This window comes from Uloborus diversus, chromosome 9 (assembly GCF_026930045.1).
Source record: "Uloborus diversus isolate 005 chromosome 9, Udiv.v.3.1, whole genome shotgun sequence".
NCBI lineage: Eukaryota > Metazoa > Arthropoda > Arachnida > Araneae > Uloboridae > Uloborus > Uloborus diversus.
Window position 1 is genome coordinate 115,004,649 of NC_072739.1, and position 24,382 is coordinate 115,029,030.

General features: G+C 34.8%; 1 protein-coding gene across 1 annotated transcript in view; it reads left to right on the forward strand.

Annotated features, from left to right (window-relative positions):
• The first annotated feature begins 11,910 nt into the window (after positions 1 to 11,910).
• Positions 11,911 to 24,382, forward strand: part of LOC129230450 (uncharacterized) — a 76,960-nt gene continuing 64,488 nt past the window's right edge. Inside the window, exon 1 of the mRNA XM_054864849.1 lies at positions 11,911 to 11,957. The gene's annotated coding sequence lies outside the window, so the exon portion shown is untranslated. The remainder of the gene's footprint in view (positions 11,958 to 24,382) is intronic.

Genomic DNA, 24,382 nt, shown 5'->3' on the forward strand with positions numbered 1-24,382 from the left:
GCTGGGCCCAGAGCCTGTTGCTGGTCGTCACTTTTGTATTTGTATTTGTATTTGTATTAGTCTCTACGAACATCATAATCTTAATTTTGATCAAAGTTTCGAAAATCTTACAAATCACCGAAGTCAAACTTACAGGTCTATAATTCCCAGCAATACCTTTAGACCCCTTCTTGAAGAGTGGCGTTATGTTAGCCAGCTTCCAGTCCTCTGGCACCGTCCCCGAGTTATAAGAAGCATTGAAAATATTCAAAATAACATCCACTAATTCCTCTGCGCATTCTACTAAAATTTTTGGATAAATATTATCTGGTCCCGGAGCTTTAGTTGCTTTAATCTTTTTCAAATGAAATAAAACCTCCTCCCTGGAAAATACAAAATCCTCAAGCTGTATAATAGCTTGTGTCTTGTTAGTGTCAACTGTTGAGATACAGTTATCGTTAAACTCACTGGAAAAAAAGTTATTTAGAACATTTGCAATATCCCTATCGTTTTGGATTAAATTTCCATACTCATCAACCAAAGGCCCAATTTGACTGTTTCGAGCTTTCCCAGAATTAGCGTAAGCAAAAAACCTCTTAGGATTCCCATCAATGTCATCTGCCAGCCTTTGCTCCAATTCCCTTTTCTGAATCCGTACCAAATACTTAAAATTTTGCCTTGCCTTACTATACTGGAGTCTCTCCGCACTCTGACCAGTTTCTTTAAACTTACGAAAAGTGGCTTGCTTATAATTAAGAGCTTCTTTAGTCTCCCTGGAGAACCACATGGGCCAAATTTTGGTACTAACACCTTTTCTCCTAAATGGAACATAGTCCCCAACGGTTTTAGCAAGTTTATCCTTAAATTCCGTCCATTGCTGATCTACGTCGCTATTTTCCAACCCTGACGAAAAAACCTCTTTCAAGCTCTGCCTAAGTGCAACAAAATCAGTGTTTCTGAAATTGGGCACAAACCTAAAATTATCATCTTTGCACACTTCAAATTTCAATTCACCCGGAACCTAATGCTGTTATGATCACTATCTCCAATATGCTCCCCTACACTCAACCCCTGAACAAAACTACCTATGTCACAAAAAACTAGATCCAAAATTGCCTCCTCTCGAGTTCCCTGAGTTACAACTTGATCTAAGAAACAGTCACCAATTACTTTTAAAAATTCCTCTTCTTTGCCATTACCAGAATAAAAATTATTCCAATCAATACCCGGAAAATTGAAATCACCTATTATGATAACGGATCCCTTACTGGACATGTCACTAATAATACGGTACATCTGTTCATCTTGTCCCTGGTTTGAATTAGGTGGCCTATAAATGTTTCCAAACCGTAGCTTTTTGCCCTTACTGCTCATCAACTCCAGCCAAACCATATCAATATCAGTAGGCTTATCATTTATGACCAATTCATTGCAAATAAAATTGTCTCTAACATAAAATAAAACCCCACCACCTCTTTTACCTACTCTATCCTGTCTGAACAAATTATACCCAGCAATATGTAATAACTCTGCATCAGATTCGGTAACCCATGTCTCTGTAATTCCAATAACATCCAACTTCTCATCCATAACTATGCTTTTCAATTCATCCATCTTGTTCCTAATACTGCGAGCATTGGTATAGAAAACTTTAAGCATGCCTAAGTTGCTTTTATTTAACACCCTGAAATTTCCTAAATTACAATTGTTAACATTACTACTCTTGTTCATCACTTTATTTCCATTTCTAGCAATACCCAAAAAAATTTCATTCTCTCGATACCTGATGCTTGAACCATGCCCCCCATTCCAACTTAGTTTTTTGACTCCGAAGCCCTTAAAATTAATCCACTAACCATTTTGACCCCTGTAGAGCTCAGATGCAGTCCATCCCTAGCAATCCAATCCCGTTTACAATGACTCCATACATCAATGAACCTGATACTGCGCTTTTCGCAAATTGACTTCAGTAGCAAGTTCATACACCTCGCACGTTGATTTAGCCAGCTCCTATGCACTCCATACCTGGGAAGCAAACCAACCACTTGGACATTCGTCGAAAAGCTGGTTGCTTTATCCAACAGGGATTCCCATTCCCTAGAAAACTCCTCATTTTTACTGTGGCCTACATCATTTGTTCCCACCCACAAAGTAACCATGTCCTCCTTATTCAATACTCCCTTCTTTTCAGCAACCATATTAACGTCTTTTACCCGAGCCCCTGGTAAACAACACCTAGCCACCTTACGCTTTACTCCCCCAACTGTGTTACCCACCTCCCTTACCATAGAGTCCCCCAAAATTACACCCTTAGTTTCCCAATCTAACTCCTCACTTGAAACTTCCCCTTGAATCTCTGGAACATTTATACCCTCTACAACTGGCTTACACCCTAATGCTAACTGGGCTTCCAAAACTAGCATCTTAAGTCTTAAGTCTGAGAGTTCAGCACATTTAGTGCAAATATAATCCTCCTCAAAAACAGACTCATTTTCCCCCTTATACAGGCAGAACATATGACATAAATCACAAGAGATCCACCTGTCCCCCTTCCCACTCTTTACCTCTTTCATAATGCATATAACACCCATTTCTACTCAGTGAATATGTTCCAAAAGGCAAAACAGAAAGATAAAAATGCAAAAAAACACAGAATAAATACTAAAAACAGCAGTAAATAAACAGAGCTGCTACACCCAATAAAGCACACAAGATCAAAAACCAGGAGATCACCACATGTTAGGCTTAGCTCCAAAAAATGCAAAAACACTTCAAGAATACAATAACAGCAAAAATGAGCCCCCAAAACACAATAAAACTAAATTACATGATAAAGTGAAGTAAAAAAACCTAAAACTAGACAGTAGTAATGAAAAATTATAGTAAGAAAACACTTATCAAATTAGCAGCAATAACACTACCTGCATCACAGGCGCCCTCTAGTGGCCAAAAAAACAACAACAATTATACTGCTTGAAAATTTAGTTCAAGATTATCTCCATTTAAATTTTTTAGTTTTATCATGATTAGATATATCTTTAAGAGTGATTTCAATAATTTCTTAGAATTCTTATGTTAACTGGTTCCTGGAAGTAAAGTATTTGTTTTAGATTTCCTACAATATTTCTCTGTCGATAATTTAATATACAAATCTAATTTAATATAAAAAAACGAGCATTTTTTTCAAAATATATATTTTAATTAACAGCTTAAACAGTTTTAAACACTGCATTTAATTTAATATGCAATGCTTTTCAGGTAGGGCAAAGAAAGGAAACCATTATTATTGGCAACGTAAATCAGGGAAATTTGGTGAACTTAATCAGGGAAAAGTCAGCGAACTTTTTTTTCCAGTTTCTGTCGCCACCCTGTTCTTTTCATTAGGTTGGCAAGTCTGAATATGTAAAAACTCTGCATCAGATTCGGTAGCCCATGTCTCTGTAATTCCAATAACATCCAACTTCTCATCCATAACTATGCTTTTCAATTCATCCATCTTGTTCCTAATGCTGCGAGCATTGGTATAGAAAACTTTAAGCATGCCTAAGTTGCTTTTATTTAACACCCATAAATTTCCTAAATTACAATTGTTAACATTACTACTCTTGTTCGTCACTTTATTTCCATTTCTAGCAATACCCAAAAAAATTTCATTCTCTCGATACCTGATGCTTGAACCATGCCCCCCCTTCCAACTTAGTTTTTTGACTCTGAAGCCCTTAAAATTAATCCACTAACCATTTTGACCCCTGTAGAACTCAGATGCGGGCCATCCCTAGCAATCCAATCTTGTTTACAATGACTCCATACATCAATGAACCTGATACTGCGCTTTTCGCAAATTGACTTCAGTAGCAAGTTCATACACCTCGCACGTTGATTTAGCCAGCTCCTATGCACTCCATACCTGGGAAGCAAACCAACCACTTGGACATTCGTCGAAAAGCTGGTTGCTTTATCCAACAGGGATTCCCATTCCCTAGAAAACTCCTCATTTTTACTGTGGCCTACATCATTTGTTCCCACCCACAAAGTAACCATGTCCTCCTTATTCAATACTCCCTTCTTTTCAGCAACCATATTAATGTCTTTTACCCGAGCCCCTGGTAAACAACACCTAGCCACCTTACGTTTTACTCTCCCAACTGTGTTACCCACCTCCCTTACCATAGAGTCCCCCAAAATTACTCCCTTAGTTTCCCAGTCTAACTCCTCATTTGAAACTTCCCCCTGAATCTCTGGAACATTTATACCATCTACAACTGGCCTACACCCTAATGCTAACTGGGCTTCCAAAACTAGCATCTTAAGTCTGAGAGTTCAGCACATTTAGTGCCTCAAAAACAGACTCATTTTCCCCCTTATACAGGCAGAACATATGACATAAATCACAAGAGATCCACTGTCCCCCTTCCCACTCTTTACCTCTTTCATAATGCATATAACACCCATTTATACTCAGTGAATATGTTCCAAAAGGCAAAACAGAAAGATAAAAATGCAAAAAAAAAAAAAAAAAAAACAGAATAAATACTGAAAACAGCAGTAAATAAACAGAGTTGCTACACCCAATAAAGCACACAAGATCAAAAACCAGGAGATCACCACATGTTAGGCTTAGCTCCAAAAAATGCAAAAACACTTCAAGAATACAATAACAGCAAAAATGAGCCCCCAAAACACAATAAACTAAATTACATGATAAAGTGAAGTAAAAAAACCTAAAACTAGACAGTAATAATGAAAAATTATAGTAAGAAAACACTTATCAAATTAGCAGCATTGTAATTGAATTTTTATTGGAAAGTTTGAGCTCAAGCATATCCTTGATATGACTAGAGGTTATAGAACAATTCATCTGGTATTTCTCTAAAAATGCCAATTTTTGAAAATTTTCAAATATGATTATATAGTGTTTATCATAGGTGCCCATATGGATGGGGGGGGGGGGAGCAAGTGGGGGTTCAAGCCCCCCCCCCCTAGAAATTAGAACTTCCTTGCTTTTAATACTTTTTTCTTTGCAAAACTGTAAAAACATCCCTTCTCTAGCCATGATGAATAAGTTATTAAAAATGTCAAATTTTAATAACCCTTTTCTGCACTGAAATCGGTTTCCTTCCTGCTAAACAACGGGGAAAATATATGAACCCTCCTTACAATTTTGTAAATGGGCACCCTGGTGTGTATTATAGTTGTGAGAACATGCAAATTTTAATTGAAACCCATATGTGCTAAATATTTTTTTAGTCCCCACTATGATTGCTCTTACCTTAATAGATTTGGTTCTTTTGATGCCTCCTCCCACAGTCAAGAAATTGGACAAGATGTTCCATCTACTAAGCTAGTATGTTGAAATTTCTTTTTTTTTTCAAATTTTCTTTCTTGTTCTAAAATAATAATAATAATAATTGAAAACTTCTTTTAGGATTTGTTTGGCGATATTGCCGCAAAAGTATTGAATAATTTGTTTGCTCATGGAAATGACAAAGCTTCTGAAGAAACAGTTCATCTATCTCTCTTTGAAGTGTTAGATGATGACAACATATTAGATATTTTGCATGGATCTAGAACAGTTAGCAGCCTCAGGACGTTTGAAATGCCAAATCAAGTTTGCTATTGTTATAATCTTTATTATTTGTAAATCTTATGTCTTATTTAAAAATTGTGTTTTTATTTTTATTTATTTTTTCAATTTTCATTTTTTCAAAATTTAGTGTTATAAACTAGTTTTTTAGTAGTTATAACTGAAGATTTGAGTGTGTGGGAAGGGGAGGAATTAGGAATATGATTAATATTTGATGTCTCTTACTCTGTACTGTTAAGTAGCATTTGTATTTTAAAACGTTATGAAATCCTCATATAAATAATAGCCGATGATCGAGTAACCCGTGTGTTTCAACAATGAAACTCATGGCATGATAATTTGATAATATGTCTTGGTAATGTTTAACATGCAGGCAAAGGCTACATTGGGACAAGGATGAACTCGATCAGGTAACTTAACTGTTTTACTGGTAAGACTGTGCCATTTCAGGGGAATGAAGAAATGAAAAAGCAGTCAACAATGAATGCTGTCTACTGGAGTTTAGAGGTAATCCATTGGAGTTAGGGTTAAAATTTCAAATATCAGAATATCACCAAACAGGCAATTTGCTTCATTCAAATGTAGAAGAGTAGAAACAATTTTCACCCTTCATACTTTGACAGGCGACTTTCGAGTAAATAAATAAAAACCATCAAGATAGTCAAATCCTGTTAACACGAACTTGCTAAACGCGAGTTTTTGCTTAGCGCGAAATAAATGCCAATCCCCGTCAGATAAAGCTACAAATTAGCGTTAAATCAATCGCTTAACACAAAGTGGATTTAGACAAAATCCTGCATAAGACGAAGAAAATTTTAAGGTCTTGAAGAAAAAAGAAAATCTCCATACTTTTACATGAAATTACTTTCTGAAGTCGAAAGATCTGCATTTGAATGCAAGCGACATGGATGGCAGCGAGAAAATTTCTTTCCTTGAGTAGGAAAATCGGGAAAACCACGTTGCTCAAGAAAGTACTAAATTTAGCTGTAGACTATGGTTACAGTAAAAAAGCTTAGATGAACAGTGAAATTTTCGACAAGTGGCTGACAAACCTAGATGTAAAATTTCATCGTGAAAAGAAAAAAATGTCGAATTCTGGACACTTGTTCTGCCTACATAGAGTTTTAAGGTCTAAAAGCGATAAAGTGTTTTTTTTACCCGTCAACATAGCAGCAAAAATCCAGTCTTGAGATCAAGGCAAAATCAGATGTTTGAAAATGCACTATCCTAGAGAACTGATCCGAATAGCCATTGCCTCTGTTTCGAATTTCTTGTGTTTCTTACTTAAATTATAAATATAAATGCTTGGGTATACATTTTTGTACAAAAGTACTTGGTTCCTATATTTTCTGAGACACAAAAACAAAAAAAAATTGTCTGTTTACACAAAATCCGGTAAACGTGGATATCGGTTAATGCAAAATTCGACGATGCAAAACGACGTTAATGCAAACACAAAATATTTTGCCGTCCCCATCCAGTTCCTGTTAACGAGGTTTGACTGACGGTTGACGCTCGAGAGCTCGAGGTGCCATAGGACCGGCTGAAACCTTTGTGTAATCGGTAGTACGAGTTACGAGAAGTTCCTTTCCCATCCTTCTCAATAATTTTTATTTTCTGTTTCAGGAATAGATGGACTATAGATAGTCCATCTATTTACACAATAGATGGACTATAACACTCATAGTTTGGACAAAATTAATTATTTGTACTACATAAAACTATCTTTAAAGAGAATAAATTTTTTAAAGACATTTCAAAAAAGTTAATTTTGACTGCTTACTTTTTTTATCGCATCTTAAATATGGCTATATTTGGTCATGCAATTGGGGTCTTGATCCCCTTGACAATCTCCCTTCTGCCTCTGTATCCATGCTTGTGTAGATGTAACTGGTCTTTGGCTCATAGCTTTCACATAATACCAACATGGTCAGGGACGTAACGAGGTCATTTTCGAACAGGGGCAAGACCTCGCTTTGGCGCCCCCCCCCCCTGAAAAAAAATTCTTTGATAATGTCAGCATCAGACCATTCAATATATATTACACAGAAAATCCACTGAAAACACACCCACATACATACATAATTATCAATAGCGTCACTACGACGGGAGGGGGGGGGATTCATCCCAGGTGATACCCATCTCAATGGTAAAACAAATGGTGGATTTTTAAGTTTTATAAAAATACTAATATTTAAATTCTGAAAATTTCTCCAAAACCTCTCTGTACGTATTTTTAAAAACATAATGTCAAAGAAATTGGGTCTTTGGCTGTTCCACGCCCAGGAGACCCCATAACCACCTCATCTTTGAAATTTCGGACACAATTACTTCGGACCCCTATGTTTTGTACCTCGGAGTGTTTTTTTTTTTTTCTTTTTTTTGAGCAATCACGATTGCTTATTGTTCTTACTTGACTGTTTTGATGTCCTTTGATTTTATTTTCCCACCGCCACCCTCTGCAGCATCACCGTCGACCGGGTCCTCACGATGCTGCTCCTCTAGCGAAAGCCGTCTCCAGGTTGCATTCATGTCCTACACACACGCGCATACATACAAAACTACACACACATGCACGCACGCACACACACACACACAAACACATGCACACACACACACAAACACATGCACACACACACACACAAACACATGCACAAACACATACACACAACTACCCACACATTCATGCCTGCACACAGACACAAACACATATGCCTACACACACATACACATACCCCCCCCCACACACACATTCATATACACAACTACCCACACACTTATGCCAGCACAGATACAAACACACATGCCTACACACACATACCCCCTACACACAAACACACATACCCCCCACACACAAACACACACGCCTACGTACACACACTCGTGATTGCGAAAAACATAATTTGAGTTCTAGATGTCAACATTCAAATTATTATTTTTTTTTTTCGAATTAAGGGTTTTTTTTTCTTCTTTTTCTTTTTTGAAATTCATTTTTTAATCTAAAACTTCCCATGCATACTTGATGAAAGATTTCTCACAGCCCTTTTATGTCATTCACAACCCCACAACCCCTTTTACGTTAGTCTAAAAAAAGGTTTTCTCTGTATCAGGTGAAGCATGATCCAATTTTCTCATTTAATTAGAGCAGTAAATGAATAAATATAAGGTGTTTCTATTTCATCGGAAGTCATTGCCTAAACTCAATTCAAGCCCGGAGCTAAAGAAGGAAATGCTATTGGAGAAGATGAATTTGAAAACGGTTTTTCAAACGTACAAAACTGGTCAGGAGCCCTTCAGCCCCTATAGCTGGGAAAGTTTGTGCAATTTAGTTTAAACCCCGGGGTAGGGTTGTTCTTTGAAGCGTTTTTGTTTTAAAATAAATTTTATTATTGCTATTTTTATCAAATTCTTTTTTTCGTTTTGTAGAAACGGGATTTTATTATTGTTCCAATTATAATGAGCTATTAAGTTGTTAGTAATTATAATGAGCTCTTAACTTAAATTCTATTTTCTACAAGAGGGGGAGCGAGAATTTCATTTTGCTTTAACTGTAACGCGTATTTTAATTTGATTCTTCCTAACTGACAATTTAAATCTTCGAGAGCCAAATAAGATTTCAAACCAATAAGAGGGGATAGGTGAATGTTAGCGAGCAGATTGCGGCAGATCCCTAGCATTTTAATCTATATTTTATCTATCAAATCTGCACACTATTGTGCAGATGATGCAGTTACATATGAATCAAGAGTAAAATTTACATAAAATGCATTCAAAATTAATTTTTAATATTTATCTTATAATGTACGAGTAACTTTCGTTACTCTACAAAAACAAATGCGTGTTGTTCCTGAAATTGCATGAACTTCATGTTTCCATAGAACTGATAAAAGAGTAAAAGAAAAAAAAATTGGGAGCGGGGTGGGGGAGAGGCACCAAAAATTACTGCACCTGAATTCCTGCATTTTATAGTAATAGGAAAACATTTTGTCTTCAGCATACCGCAAAACTTGTTTAAAAAAACACATATTTTGGGGCAACAGGCTACAAGAGTAGGGTCATTTCTCTGTATAAAGGAATCAGCTTTTGAAAAAAGAGTTCCTTGCAACACGGAAACACGTATCTGTGCCTGCATTTTTTTTTCTATTTTTTTTTCTTCAGTAAAAAAAACAACAACACATCTTTAAAATATTATTATTACATGTTTTCTCTCAGCACCCTTTTTCCCAAGTTACTTCCATTTAATGTTTAATGTTAAATATACATCAAAAGTACCGAAACGAAATTCAAGTTTGAGAGCTGTGAAAACTGGCTGATTTCCCACCTATTGACGTTGATGTTTGAAGAAATTTTAAATATTATGAGTGGCAAAACTATATTCATACTAAGCAGAAAATATCTCAATTTAGCTCAATTTTTCCCTAAAAAACTAATGTTTTCTAAAGAAAATAGTGTCAGCCTTCAGAACTTCGCTTTGAATCTCAATAATTATAGTGCGAAGTTTTTAAATTAGATAAACAATGTCTTACCAAACGTCTTAAACATTTAACCAAGATGATAATTAAGATGAGGACTGATGATCTTCTTTTCCATACTCGCTTTAGCTATCCTCCTAAATTCAGCACCAGATGCAGAGCCCGATTAAGATATTGATGGCTCCTATACCAAATACTTTTTGGGGCCCCCTGCATTCAAACTTTATATAAATTTAGTCGTTAGATGAAACAATTTTAGCAATAGACTAAAGTAATTTCAGTCATTTGGGGGCCCTAGGCCACGGCCTAGTGGGCCTATTCAGTAATCAGGCCCTGGCTAGATTGCTTTTTCGACACATTTTTTAATTGATTTAAAACTACACAAGATGAGCAAAACATACCGTGGAATAATAAAATGAAAAAGACAAAACTATCCGAGAAATATGTAGTACGAGAGCTCGTACCACAGTGAAACTCTTTAGAGAGTTATTCTATAGGATCAAGATTGTAGGGGTGGAAACTCGCTCCAATTTCTAAAAAGGGGCTAAGTCCGAGGGAACGCTGTTAAACGATTTTACCTGAGGCCAGTAGGGTAGACTAGCTCTCGTTCTTATGTAGTAAAGGGACATCACGTTGACAGTTTTATTATGGTTTTATCGTGGATGAAGCAGATTTAAGCATTTTCGCTGCTTTTGGGTGATTCTTAGATGAGATGCAACAAGGACTGGTCACTCTAAGAAAATACATTTATGCCATTTACTGCGCCTACCTGCTTTCCGTCTATCTTTTTCATTCTGTCAGCCTGTGCCTGTCCTGAGGGTTTTTTTCTTATTTTTAATTTCTACTAAGTTGTTTCTTTTTTTCACTTATTCCTTGGGTAAAAATATATTCATGCATTTACTTCGTCAGGTTTGCGCCCCTGAAATCTGGCGCCCGGGTCGCGAGCCCCGTCTGCCCCCCTCTAGTTACGTCCCTGAACATGGTGTTGCAGCATTTTGCTGATAGTTTTTACAAGACAGTAATATGGTGTCACCAAGTGGTATAATGGTTAATCAAGGATGATAACACTCCAATTTTCTGCCAATCTCCGTTTTGTTGCTTCCAAATTTTACCTAATTTATTATTTACACTGATTTCTGCTGTTATTACAATATTTTCCTGGTTGTTTGTTATTTTTATACAATTTCCAAACTTTATGATGGAAAGAAATGAAAATGAAGGAGCAAAATCCCTCATTTTTTCCAACATCCAAAGTTCCAAGTATTGTAAAAATAAAACCAAAAGTCATTTTAAAAAAATCTGGTATTGATATTCCTATGTTAAAAAAATGTTTGAAATGGTCATTTTTAAAATTTATTTTTGTACGAAATTTCAAAGCTGTGGATGCTATGGGGTCTCCTGGGCGCAGGCTCCCCGCCGTAGACGTACTAACTTAATTTTTTTGCTGTTACTTTTTTATGTATAGAGCAAATAGTTAGAGCATGCAAATATCAACTTTCAAGACCACAAAACAAAAGTTAATTTTCTTTTCCAGTAACATTAATTTTCAAAAAGGTATATCCTTAACGTGGAAAATATCTACTTAATTCTAATACGTTTTTAGCTTTTTTTTTTTGCATTTGCATATTCTCATGTTTGGTTAAGAGGTATTTCATGTTTTCCTTTTGAAATAAAAATATTTTTTATTCATTATTATTTTAATGTATTGTTCCATTTTAAAGCCTTTTATAGAAATTCAAGGTTTAGTCTCAAAACCCATTACCAGTGTTGGTGACATATCGGAAATGTTGTCAAAAAGGTACTTGGACTGGAAGGATCTGAAACACTCAAATTGTTCACATTCTGTTATGTTTGCAACTGTGCTTGAAAAGACTGTGAATGGTGATAGTTTAGAATTTCTGAAAGTTGGAAGATTTACTTTGGTACGTAACTAACTTTTTAAAGTGAATGTGGGTAAATAATAGTTGATTCATCATCATAATTACATATATTTTCAAAGTAAAATATTTACTTTGGAAATATATATTATGATATAATGCAATTTTTAACTTTCTAACAACTGTATATATTTATCTATACTAAACTGCATTAGAATTAGTCATTTAATAGAACTTAGATATTGTGAAAAACTGTTTGCTTATAAGAATTTGATGGTTTTTTTCTCATTGTCTTCTATTCTTTCCGTAAACAATTCTGTGAATAGTGTTCCGTTATGAAGCAGAGGGGTTGTAAGCATTGTAAAATACAAAAAAGTAAAGTAGAAAACATAGCCGGATTTAGGCTGCGAATTCTGGGGGTGTACGAATAATGCGGGTCTCCTTAGGGTTCTCCTTAGGACGCACAGGAGTCCGGGGATCTCCCTTCGAAATTTTTGAGAATTTACCGTACAAAAGGCTGGTTTTTCTACGATTTCAGAGCAGATCTATCAGCACTGTTTTCTAGAATGATACGCAAAGAACTTGAAACAATTTATATGGTTTTTGATAAAGTATATTACTATAGTCATGTTTTTTGACTCTACTTGCCAAAGTAAAAGAAATATTAATGTTAAACCAATTAACTACCAATTACAGAGTATTGAATTGTTCTATAATTCAGCATTGAAGAAAAATAATAAACAAGAAATGTGTTTATTTGATGTACACTCAAACCTGTTTTTGTGCGATCTTTTTTTTAATGCGATTTTTTTTTTTAAATGTGCGATAGATGAAAATTTCAATCAGATTGGGACTCGCTTGACCAAATTGTTTATAAAACGAGAGGGAGATAGTATCTTCAAACAACGACATTGGCACCTTGATGGGAGGTCACTGTGACCTCCCAAAAAAATTCCTTATTCGGGAAATCTTGTCCGACTATTCGGCAAAATTATCATCACTTGGTTTACTTTAGTTATGTTTAAAGCAGTAATTTTGTAATTTTTTGGGTTATTTTCTACGGGAGAATTTTTTATGCAGTCCCTATCCACAGCATACATTTTTTTTTAAAAAAACTGTGTTGCAAAAACAACTTTTTATAGCTACTTGTGAAGTTTCGAACAATTTTTTTTAATGCAGTCTCTATCCATAGTAATCTGCATAAAACAAGTTTGGGTGTATATCCTTTTATTTCAAATGGATAAAAATACTCATTATCTTAAATCGCAGTGTTATTTCTCTTGCACTAGCAATGTGTGAAGACACACACGAGTTACACAACAAACTGCACAATGCACATCATTGTATTTTTGGATTTGCTTTCAAGTTCGTTCACTTACAAGCTGTGAAAACATATAAGTTATTTGCCAAACTATGTTTCCGGATTTAAAAAAAAATACACACACACACACACATATATATATATTACAAAATGCAGACAAACACATAAGGGATTTACAAAATTTAAAAAAATAAGAATACTAAAACTAAGAATAAGACTAAGTTGATGAAGCCAGAATTCCTCATCAGTGGAACCTTCATCCTTCATCCTACGGTCAACAGACCCAAAATTTTAAAATAAAAACTAAAGCGAGGATGTCCAGTTCCGAAAAAGCTAGCATTCATGAATACATAGGACTAAATGCACCGTATGCGAAAAATGAACACAGATTTCCCGGAACTAGGACCTAAAATTATGCACTGAGGTTTTGTCTCGACTATTAGAAGCCAATGGCTATCAATAATAGTCCTCCACTGTACCACCAGCAGAAATTCAAAGGTTATGTAATATTCCAGGTGAGAGCTCATTATCATGTCCTGCAAGTCGGTGTTCATTCCATTCGATAAAACGTAGGTCCATTCAAATAAAAAGATGTTTATCCATAAAAAAAAGTTCCATAAAACGAGCAAAATTGACCGCAAAACTAATTTCTTAAAGCATCATTAACTAAAGTTCACATGTTGTGGTTTACTAAAGAAAAGTCATTTCATTAGAAGCAGTTAAACGGTTTACAGTGAGACAAAGTGTTGATCAAAGGCTATACCATCAAAAATATTGGTGACGAGATTATTTGGGAAATTGTTTTCAAGTAATTTATTTTTAAGTAGAAAAATTTCATGGTTGAAAGCTGTAACCAGCAGCTTTCAACCATGAAATTTTTGAAGAGAATGAAAGGCTGGCGATGTATCGCCAAGCGTCTGACAAATTATAACACCACTTGAGTTTACATCAAAATTAACAATGATTCCCCCCCCCCCCGAAAAGAAACGCCTGAGAACCCCTTTAGAAACACCTGAATGCAACCAAAATTGGAGGTGCACAACTAAAACCCACTAGGAGTCTACATACCAAATTTCAACTTTCTACGACATACCATTCTTGAGTTATTCAACATAAATGCGCACATACATACGTACATACAGACCATGGGCGTTGATGACTCTTCCTTATTGCAGGGAACGATTGATGCAATGTAGAACAATCACCAAGGAATTATACCCCCCCCCCCATTTTTTTAAAAACGAGAACTTGAATTAGTGATGTAAAAAGAAACGATAAGCCTTCCATCTCAAAAGTAAAATAAATGAAATAATGAATATTAGTAAGAATTAAATAAATATCCATGTGCTGAAAAGTAAATGAAGATAAACCCAAGTTCATAGGCACAACTTTTCAGGAAACAGCAAAAAAGTGTTTCGGAGTTACAAGAAACTCTTTTTCTATCTTAAAGAAGGGAGTTTATGGGTAGCTCATTTTTATCGGTCGTGTTTGTTCATCAACATGATTTCTATGTATATTATCTGTGAAATTTTATCAGCATTAAGCTAAAAAAGTTTTAACAGTGAAAATTGATAAAAACGGGTTTTTTGTATGTTTTTGTAGGAACAATATTAATGAAAGAGAGTTTTTCTTTTAAAAAATTAAATCTACTTTTGTTGATAAAAAAAAATACTCACAAGCAAAACTTATTATAAAGTTTTTTTTTTTAAATTGATGTTCCCATTCTGGAATATTGACGTTCAAAAGGCTAAAAATACAATCAAAAACTTCTCAAATTAGCGTATTCTTAACATTTCAATAAGATAACTGGAAATAAAAAGTTAGTCTCTAAATAAGAATCTAATCCTGTTAAAAGCGAAGCAAAAAACACAGGTGAAATTTGATAACTTACGATGTTTAAACGAAAAGCCGAAAGGCTAAATTCCGTAAGTCAGTCAATAATGTTACATGCTTATACAAGCAGACACAATACCACACAGTGGAAGATGCAGAATCAAATGTTAATATGAAGAAATGAACATTGGAAACTTGTTTAAAATCTTACCAAAAATTTATTGGTCCATAGAAACTAAGCGGAGGAGGAGTTCACCACTCCCCAACACCTAGCGGACCCAACACACAAGAGGCTGACGAACTCGAAAGAGAAGAGAGAGAACTATTGGAATCGTTCACTATTTATACTTGCCTCATTTGCATATGATTGGGCATCAAAGGATGCCAACCTAAAACTGAAACTTTACACGTACCGAAAGAGTTGAGAAGTTAATCTAATTTGAATAAAGTAAATTTTATATTACATTACATTAGGAATGAGAACGCGGTTAAATATTGTTTACCGATGTCTATCATATCCCCCTGTAGCGATGTGCGTAACACAATGACTCGAGGCGGATACAAACCAGACATGTTTATTAGACTACGGACGATCACATACTACTCGGGCGGGAACCGCCGACTGTGTAGAGACACAACTGGCACATGCGCAATAGGCACAAGTGTGACGTATGCGACATCTTCCCCTGTAAAAATAAAAAAGCACAGAACATACAATATTACAAGAAACAATTAAAGAGAGTTTATAAGTCCAGTCTATTAGGTGTAGTGATGTGGATCGGGTAAATACCCAGTGGGTAGGTAAATATTTTTTGGGTATTTACCGGGGTATTTACCCAAGGCCAGGGTAAATACCCAAAAACTGGGTATTTTACAAAAAAAAAAAAAAAAATTGCAAAAAGTGAGTTGGAATCTAAATATGAAATAATTGGTAAAACTGATACATACATATGTATTATACAGTTTATAACATTTTTTATTGGAAGACTTGATGAAATTATGAAAGAAACATATCATGAACCAAAGAATCTTTCTTTTCAATGTCATAATTGGACAAGTATAAGCAATTCAATGATAGACTTCAGGATTTCAAAATCACAATCTAGGTTAGTCATATCCAAAATGAAAAAAAAAAAAAAAAAGGTAAGCATGAGGGATGCTTGGAAGAATTTACTGAGAAGTTATTAAGACTATGATGTTATTCATTTATTTATATTATTGCTGTTTAAGTGATAACGTGGTAAATATAGAAACAGTTTTCACATTAATGAGCAAAAATCAAAATCAAAATATTGTTTTCTGTTGCCTTGCTCATTTGCATTTGCTCCCCGGTACTTCATGATGAAAATTTATTCGAACTATTTTTAATACACCCAATTAGTGATGTAGGGTGGGAAGGCAAATATTTTTTTGGGTATTTCCCCTCAGGGTAAATCCCCTAGTAATTGCGCATTTTGCCAAAAAAAAAAAAATTAAGTGGTATCAAAAGGTGATAATTTTCTTTTTAAAACAGTAAAAACTGTTAAAACTGTCTTTTTAAAACTTAAAACTGTTTTTACAACTGTAAAATGAAAGATTAAAAATATAAAAATTTATATATTATAATTTTTTTTTAATTAAAGGTGTAATGAAATCTTATCAAAAAAAACTGTCAGAATTTAGAATGAACTATTCTAAAACTTAAATAGGATGGCAGGATAATGCAATTTTTAAGGGGTAAAAGCAAAGGGATTTAAGTTTACATAGATGGCGCTAGCGCAATTTATCATCTTTGATTTTTCATAATATCATGCTACTAGTTAGTTTTGGCTTTGATTTGTGATAAGTTTGTCCAAAGCCTCCTAAATACTAAATGCCTATCACATTTGCTTTAAAAGTGATCATCCGCTGGTACACAAACAACGCTACCTGACAGATGGTGCAGGGTTGCCACGGAAGTTCAAGAATGAAATTCCCTGACATTTCCAGGTTTTCCAGGTGGTTTTGAGAAAAATTCCAGGTTATCGATCTCCACCTTCATTTTGCAACATTAGTATATATATCTCAAATTTTGATAAAACTTACCTCATTTTCAAACTTTACAAACAATGGTTACCAAATTAAATTTACTCAAGCTGAAATAATCAAAACTATGTACTAAGGGTGGTTCAATTTTTTTTTCTTTTTTTTTTCTCTCAGCTCGAGTCCAAGGCACCCGTTATCTTTTTTAAACTTACTAATAGTATTGTGTTGTAAAAGTTTCAGCTTCTTACTCAAATTTTAAGAGGTTACTCAATGACCCCTTAATTTAACATTAGCTCTAGCATAGAAAAGTCACAAATTTAGAAACATTAATTTCCCCAGCTGTTTTTATGTGAGTAATTATTTTATTGCAATGAATATGCATATAACTCGTGTAGATTATAGTATGTAACATTGTTTTTTCAGTTCAATGTATTTTTTTAACCCCCTCCTCATACTTATGAAGTTTGAGGGAGGGGGTCGAGCACCCTCTTTCAGTTGGAATAGGAAGTTAAAATTCTTCCAGTATTTTACTATCCACATGTCTAAAAACATTGAGTGGTGTCCTGTTTTCTAGGAGAAACCTTTTTTTTTTTTTTAAGTGTATTTTTGAACTACCCTAATGTACTAACACAAGTGAAGCAAATCACTGTAATAAACAATAAATGTAAATGTAGCATATCTAATTTTCAATAGCGAGGAGCCACTGCCTTACATCAAGTGAAAGAACTGCAAAATTAACAATTGTGACATCTGTATCACAAAAATAAAGTTAATTGCTAAAATAATCTGAACTAAAAACTTATGAAACCTAAACTTTTTCAATTATTGCCTTCCACCCCTCCAATCCATTGAATTCAAAGCGCTTTTAGACTTTGGCTTGTAAAAAATCATGCATCTTTTAGCTTCACATATTTCCCCTGTTTGTTGCTCATAAAACAGGGATGCCCCCCCCCCCCCAAGTTCATTGGCACAACCCCCCCCCCCCCCCGAATATTTCTGAACGCCTTAGCGCTTTCTTTATTTTTAACCCTCTTTTTTATTTATTTTATTTACCTATTTATTTATTTTTAGTTATTATTGTTTTGAAAGAAAAGTATGATCGCTCCCCAATAAAATACACGCACATACACACACACAGACGAAAATAATAAAGTAAAATAATATGAGTAAATAATTTGAATAAAAATAAAGTAAAATAAATTAAAAAATCCCTCCCCCCAAATTTTGATGACGCAACTTGCGCCATAATCACTCCTGTGGGCACCCTGTCATAAAGTTAAATTTTGAGCAATGAACAGAAACTTCTCTGATGTGCAGATTTTTTTTTTTAATCGGATTATTTTTATTTTGAAAGAAAGAAGCGCATTCGAAGTCTTGGAAGATCACTACCAAAATACTAAAAGATTAGCGATACTTCTGTAAAAAAGAAACTTTCTAAGTTTAAAATTGTCTAATGATCTAAATTTACAGAACAAAATTGTTTAGAATAATACGATTTCATTAATCAATTTAAATAAATAATATAAAATATGAAAAGATTATTGCAGCTCATTAAAAACTTCAGTCGCACTCGCAGACAAAACAACGTGCTGTGTATCATAACAACTTCAGAACTGCTGACGTAAACAAACAGCGTTTAAACAGAGCCCGCTCAAACGAGAAAGAAAAGATGTAACTTCTGCACATGTCCGCCGCCGACTGCTATGGCGCCGACTGCTATGGCGCACGCGCCAATGGCAGAGAGTTGATAAAAAGAACTGCAGGGGGAAGAAGAAAGAGGGGAATGACAAAACGATGAATGGGAAGGGAATGGCGGCGAAAAAAAACAAGGATGAAAGTTTTTTTTTTTTTTGATGTCATAGACCACGGGCCGCGCTAGGAACGATTGGAAATATGCAATTTTTCATTTTCCCTGACATTTCCCTGATTTTCGGCCATTTTCATTTTCCCTGACAATTCCAGGTTTTCCCGGTGCGTGGCAACCCTGTGTTGGTATGACGAAGGATCCAAACAATTCAAATCAAATCGTTAATTGGTTAATTTTAAAATTTAGATTTAGAAGTTAACGAATTGTTTTCTCCGCTTTTAATTTTTAATGCTTTCGACCTTCGATAGTTGGCAGTAGCCAGAAGACCGAAATTATGCTTACTGGGATCATTTTGCTCTGTGTTAGAAGGGAGAACGCGATAGGTATTTAGTATTTAGGAGGCGTTAGTTTGTCACTCACTTTGTATTTGTACGGGTAAAACTTTAAATTTTGCTTTGAAAAGTGAAAAACAAATAAAGAAAGATGGGGACATTGATTAAGCATATCCAACGCATTTAATGTGAATATCATATTAGATTGCTAAGTTGTTTCACACAGTAATTCTTTAAATATGTGATCAAAATACAATTTTTGGGCAAAATTTTATTGTTTTGTATGGTTGGTTATATATATACATAGTGGAATACAGACAGAAAAGTATTTTAGTTGAATATAAATTTTTGAAATAAATACCCGGGTAAATACCCATTTTGGGTATTTTCCCGGGTATATACCCTCAGGGGCGGATCTAGAGGGGGGCCATGGGGGCCATGGCCCCTCCCAAAGACTTGTGATTGTAGGAATTTTTTTAAGGAAAAAAGAAAAATATATTATGAGAAGAAAACAAAATTTAACACATGTATTTTACTGAAAAAGAAGTATAGGCCTTAATTGGGAGATAAATTATGTTCCTATCCCCAAAACAAAACTTTCATTTCCAAAATTTTTCTCCATCTTTTACATCATTTCTTGATTCCAATTACAGACACTTGGAAGATCTCTGAATGCTGCGGTTCTCAGAGTATACCTATTGTTCACAAGACCAAAGAGCGCCTAAATTTTCATTTTTATGGCTTTAATTTCGAAACTAGGAGGAGAACCCCTTTTCCCATGCCCTTTCACAAATGCCTTGATATGTAGCAAAAAATTGCATTTTAAGTTTTTTATTTGGAAAAAATGTCAACGGAAACTAGCTTATCCAGCCCTTATCACTTAATATGCTTAAAAGCAACTTAAATGATTTTTTTTTGGGACTTAAATTACAAACGAGTTTTGATAGGACCCCTTCCCTTCCTAGTTTATATCATGATGATAGCTTTAAAAGGAGGTTTTTGCAGGAGCTCACAAATCTTCCATCCCTTTCTAAAATATGTATAAATATAGTTAAAAACCGAATTTTTGGAGCCTCAAAGGCAAAATATTTCCAGGAAGGAAGGATTCTAAGCACCTTCACACTTCCTTTAATGTAAGCAAACATTACCTAAAGGTGCATTTTTAGGCTGGACAGCTGAAGAGCTAGAAGAGCACCTTTCCTCTTCTAACTTCTCAATGTATAATGACAGAATATTTTGCTTTCTAAGCTTTATTTTCAAAAAGTATTTTGGGGCCAGCGCTCGAAACCTGACCTTTCTCCGTACATCATCAAAAATAGAAAAAATGCGTTTTTAGTTTCCTAGTTTTCAAAAATTGCTCGGAAATTCAAATTTTGAAACATTTTCGAGGGAGATTCATAAATCCACCCTCTCGTCTAATGTCTCGATACCCCGAATATTGAGTTTTTGAAACTTCATTTTAATGAAATTTCTGGGGAGTTATCAGGGCCCAGTTTCCCAATAGGCAGAGTAGGCTGCTGCCTAGGGCGGCAAACTTTTCAGGGACGGTAAATTTGTTATCAGAGTACACATTTTTTAAATCAAATTGTTATTCTTGAAAGTAAAATGCAGTAAAACCTGTGAAGTTGACCACCTGTCTAAGCTGACCGCTTTTTTCAGGCACGGAATTAGCCCTTATCATATAAATCAACCTCTGTAAGTTGACCACCTGTTTCAGTTGACCACTAAAGTCATGCACCGCGAGTGGTCAACTTACACAGGTTTCACTGTATTAGCATTCTTTCATTTTCCATAGAGACAATTTTTTCTTGTAATTTAATAATGATTACTTAGGTATTTTACATCACTATTTAGGTGGCCTGACAATGCGGCCCGATTTGGTTTGGACATGTTTGGGAGAAAGTTCGGAGAGTTTTGTTGGTGAGGTGTGTCTTAGAGCTGGTGAAGTTACTGGAGGTGGGGGCGATGAATGGACTTCTGCAGGTGACTTGTCGAACTTAAAGTCAACAAAACTTTTATGGGAAACAGGAAGGTCTGCTAATGTTGGGGCTACTTGAATAGTGTTTCGCCGGAATACTTGCTCTCCACTTTTAATGATAGCGGATCTTGGATTAACCATTTCTTCTACCTCTCCTCCGATCCATCTTTTATGATCTTTTTGCACTCTGACGTGATCACCAGGACTGATTGTATAAGCGGGATCTTTTGTGTGTCGATTAGCGAATTCTGTCTTTTTCATCCGTGCTGCTTCCAGTAATGAAGACGCATTTTCAACAACTTTTGGCATTAGAGCTTCTTTAGTAGTGGGCAGAGGTGATCTGGTTTTTCTACTCATTAAGCGTTGATTGGTGGACATGAGATTGTTTTCTCTTGGGGTGTTACGGATATTTAGCAGAGCTAAAGCAATGTCTGTGTTATTTTTATAACATTTTTGAAGAACAGTTTTTGCTGCTTGAACAGCTCTTTCTGCTAAGCCATTCGATTGAGCATGATATGGACTGGAGGTTTCTCTTTTTATGTCCCAGTCTTTCAGAAATGCTTTGAAAGGTCTGGAAGAAAATTGGGGTCCATTATCTGATTCCAAGACTTCGGGAATTCCGTGTACAAAAAACCACCTTTTTAACACTTTTATACAGTCGTAAGAAGTAGGGCTTTTCAATTTTTGAAAGTCGTAGAACCCGGAATAACTATCTGCGATAACAATATATATTTTTTTATTAAACTCGAAAAGATCTGAACCAACCCTTTGAAATGGGTATTCAAGTATAGGCTTCATCAAAACCGTTTCTTTTTGTTTGTTTGGTTGATGTGACTGACAAATCGTACACTTTTTAATCATTTCTTCAATGTCATGGCACATCATGTACCAATAAAAAGATTCTCTTGCTCTTCGAAGTGAGCTTTGGATACCCATGTGCCCCTGATGAAGTTGATTTAGCAATTTATTCTGCAAAGATTTTGGTACTACTATTCTTTCACTTTTGAAAATTAGTTCATCATAAATTGATAGTTCCTCTCTAAAGTTCCAGTACTTTTGCAACTCTGGTGGCACCCTAGCTTTTTCATCGGGCCACCCAAATTCGATAATTTTTTTAAGTTCATTTAATTCAAAGTCATTTTCTGTCTCAGTTTTAAAATCTGTTAATGCCTTTTCAGACATAGGCATTACGATATGTACTACGTAAGTATCATTATCATCATTATCATCTTCAGTTTCTAGACAATCTCGACTCAATACGTCTGCAACAGGAATGGATTTACCCTCTTTGTAAATTATTTTAGGGTTATATTGTAAGATATCGTAGAAAATTCTTTGAAGCCGTGGTGGACCCTGATTAATTGTTTTTTTTCCAATAATTTCTAACGGTTTGTGATCAGTTTCAATTGTTACTTCTTTCCCATAAATGTACTGGTGGAATTTTTCGCACCCAAATAAAATGGCTAACGCCTCTTTTTCAATTTGGGGATAATTTCTTCGAGTTTTTGTCAAAGATTTAGTGGCATAAGCGATTGGTTTACTATTTTGACTTAACACTGCACCGAGTGCTGATAAACTCGCATCAACGGTTACAGTAACCGGGTCATTAACATTATAATAACCTAATACAGGTGCAGACGATACTAGTTTTTTTATTTTAATGAATGCATCATTTTGTTCTTTAGCCCATTCCCACACAATGTCTTTCTCTAAAAGTTTTCTTAATGGTTCGGTAACATGCGAAAAATTTGGAAGAAATTTCCCCAGATAATTTGCCATTCCGTGAAATCTACGCAATTCTTTAATACCAGTGGGTGTTTTGATGTTTTCAATAGCTTTAACTTTATCGGGATCCGGAGCAATACCCTTTTCATTAAGAACATGTCCTAAGAATTTAACTTCGTTAGAAAACAAAATACATTTTTCTTTATTTAACCGTAACCCTGCCAAATAAAGTTTTTTCATAACTTTTTCTACTATGCCATTCAATTGTTTTTCATTTTCAGCGTATAACAAAATATCATCCATAGAACATTCGACATTCTCAAAATCTTTCAATAATTCTGACATTTTCTGCTGATAAATTTCAGGTGCAGAAACTAACCCAAATGGAATTCTTTTGTAAGCGTACCTTCCCCAGGGGGTATTAACTGTTAGGTATTTTGAAGTTTTATCAGTGACTCGTATTTGCCAAAAACCTCGTTTACAATCTAATAATGCATGCTTTAATTTTTACAGCAATTTCCTCAACAGTTCTTAACAGAAAATGACGTCTTTTTACATGCTTATTTAATTTGGAAGGATCAATACACACTCTTAATTTACCATTTTTTCTAACAATTACTAATGGACTTACACACAAACTAGGTTCAGTTATTGGTTCAATTACACCCAATTCTATCATTCGATCAATGTCTTGTTTTACACTGTTTTCAATGGCATAAGGAATTTTTCTAGGTGGGCATACATCAAATTGAGCTTTTTCATCAACATCAATATCATATTCAAAGTCTTTTAAACAACCTAGCCCCTCATAAATTTTTGTTTTTCAATTTACTGGAACCATTTCGTTCTCAGCAGACAGCACTCTTTTTATTAAGCCTAGCTTTACACAAGTGTTACCACCAATAACAGGTTTTACATTACCATTAGCTACAATAAATTTTAAATTAACACTTTTGTTCTTAATTTTACAAGTAACATTAATTTCACCTTTAACGTTCATTTCATGATTACTAAACGAAATCAATTTTTTTACTTTTGTTTTGACAATCGGGACTTCCAGTTCTTTAGCTAATTCATAGCTAACAACGTTACACTGAGCCCCCGTATCGAACTTAAATTTAACAGATTTATTAGAAAAATGAACAATTTCATGCCAATCATTATCAATAGAATTTATATTGAAATTTACTTGCACACTGTCTAAGTATAATTTAGACTCACCACTAGAATAACATTTATCATTCTCATTATTGTTGTTCTCAAAATTATTCAAAACATGAATATTCTTAGATTTACAAACTTTAGAGAAGTGACTTACCTTATTACATTTTCTACAGCGCTTGTTAAATGCCGGACACGATTTAACTTCGTGTTTTGTACCACAATGCTGGCACTCGAACTCTTGATTTTTGTAAAATCCACTCCTGGTGTTTCTGTATGAGCCGGATTTCTTGATTTTTTCGAAGTTTT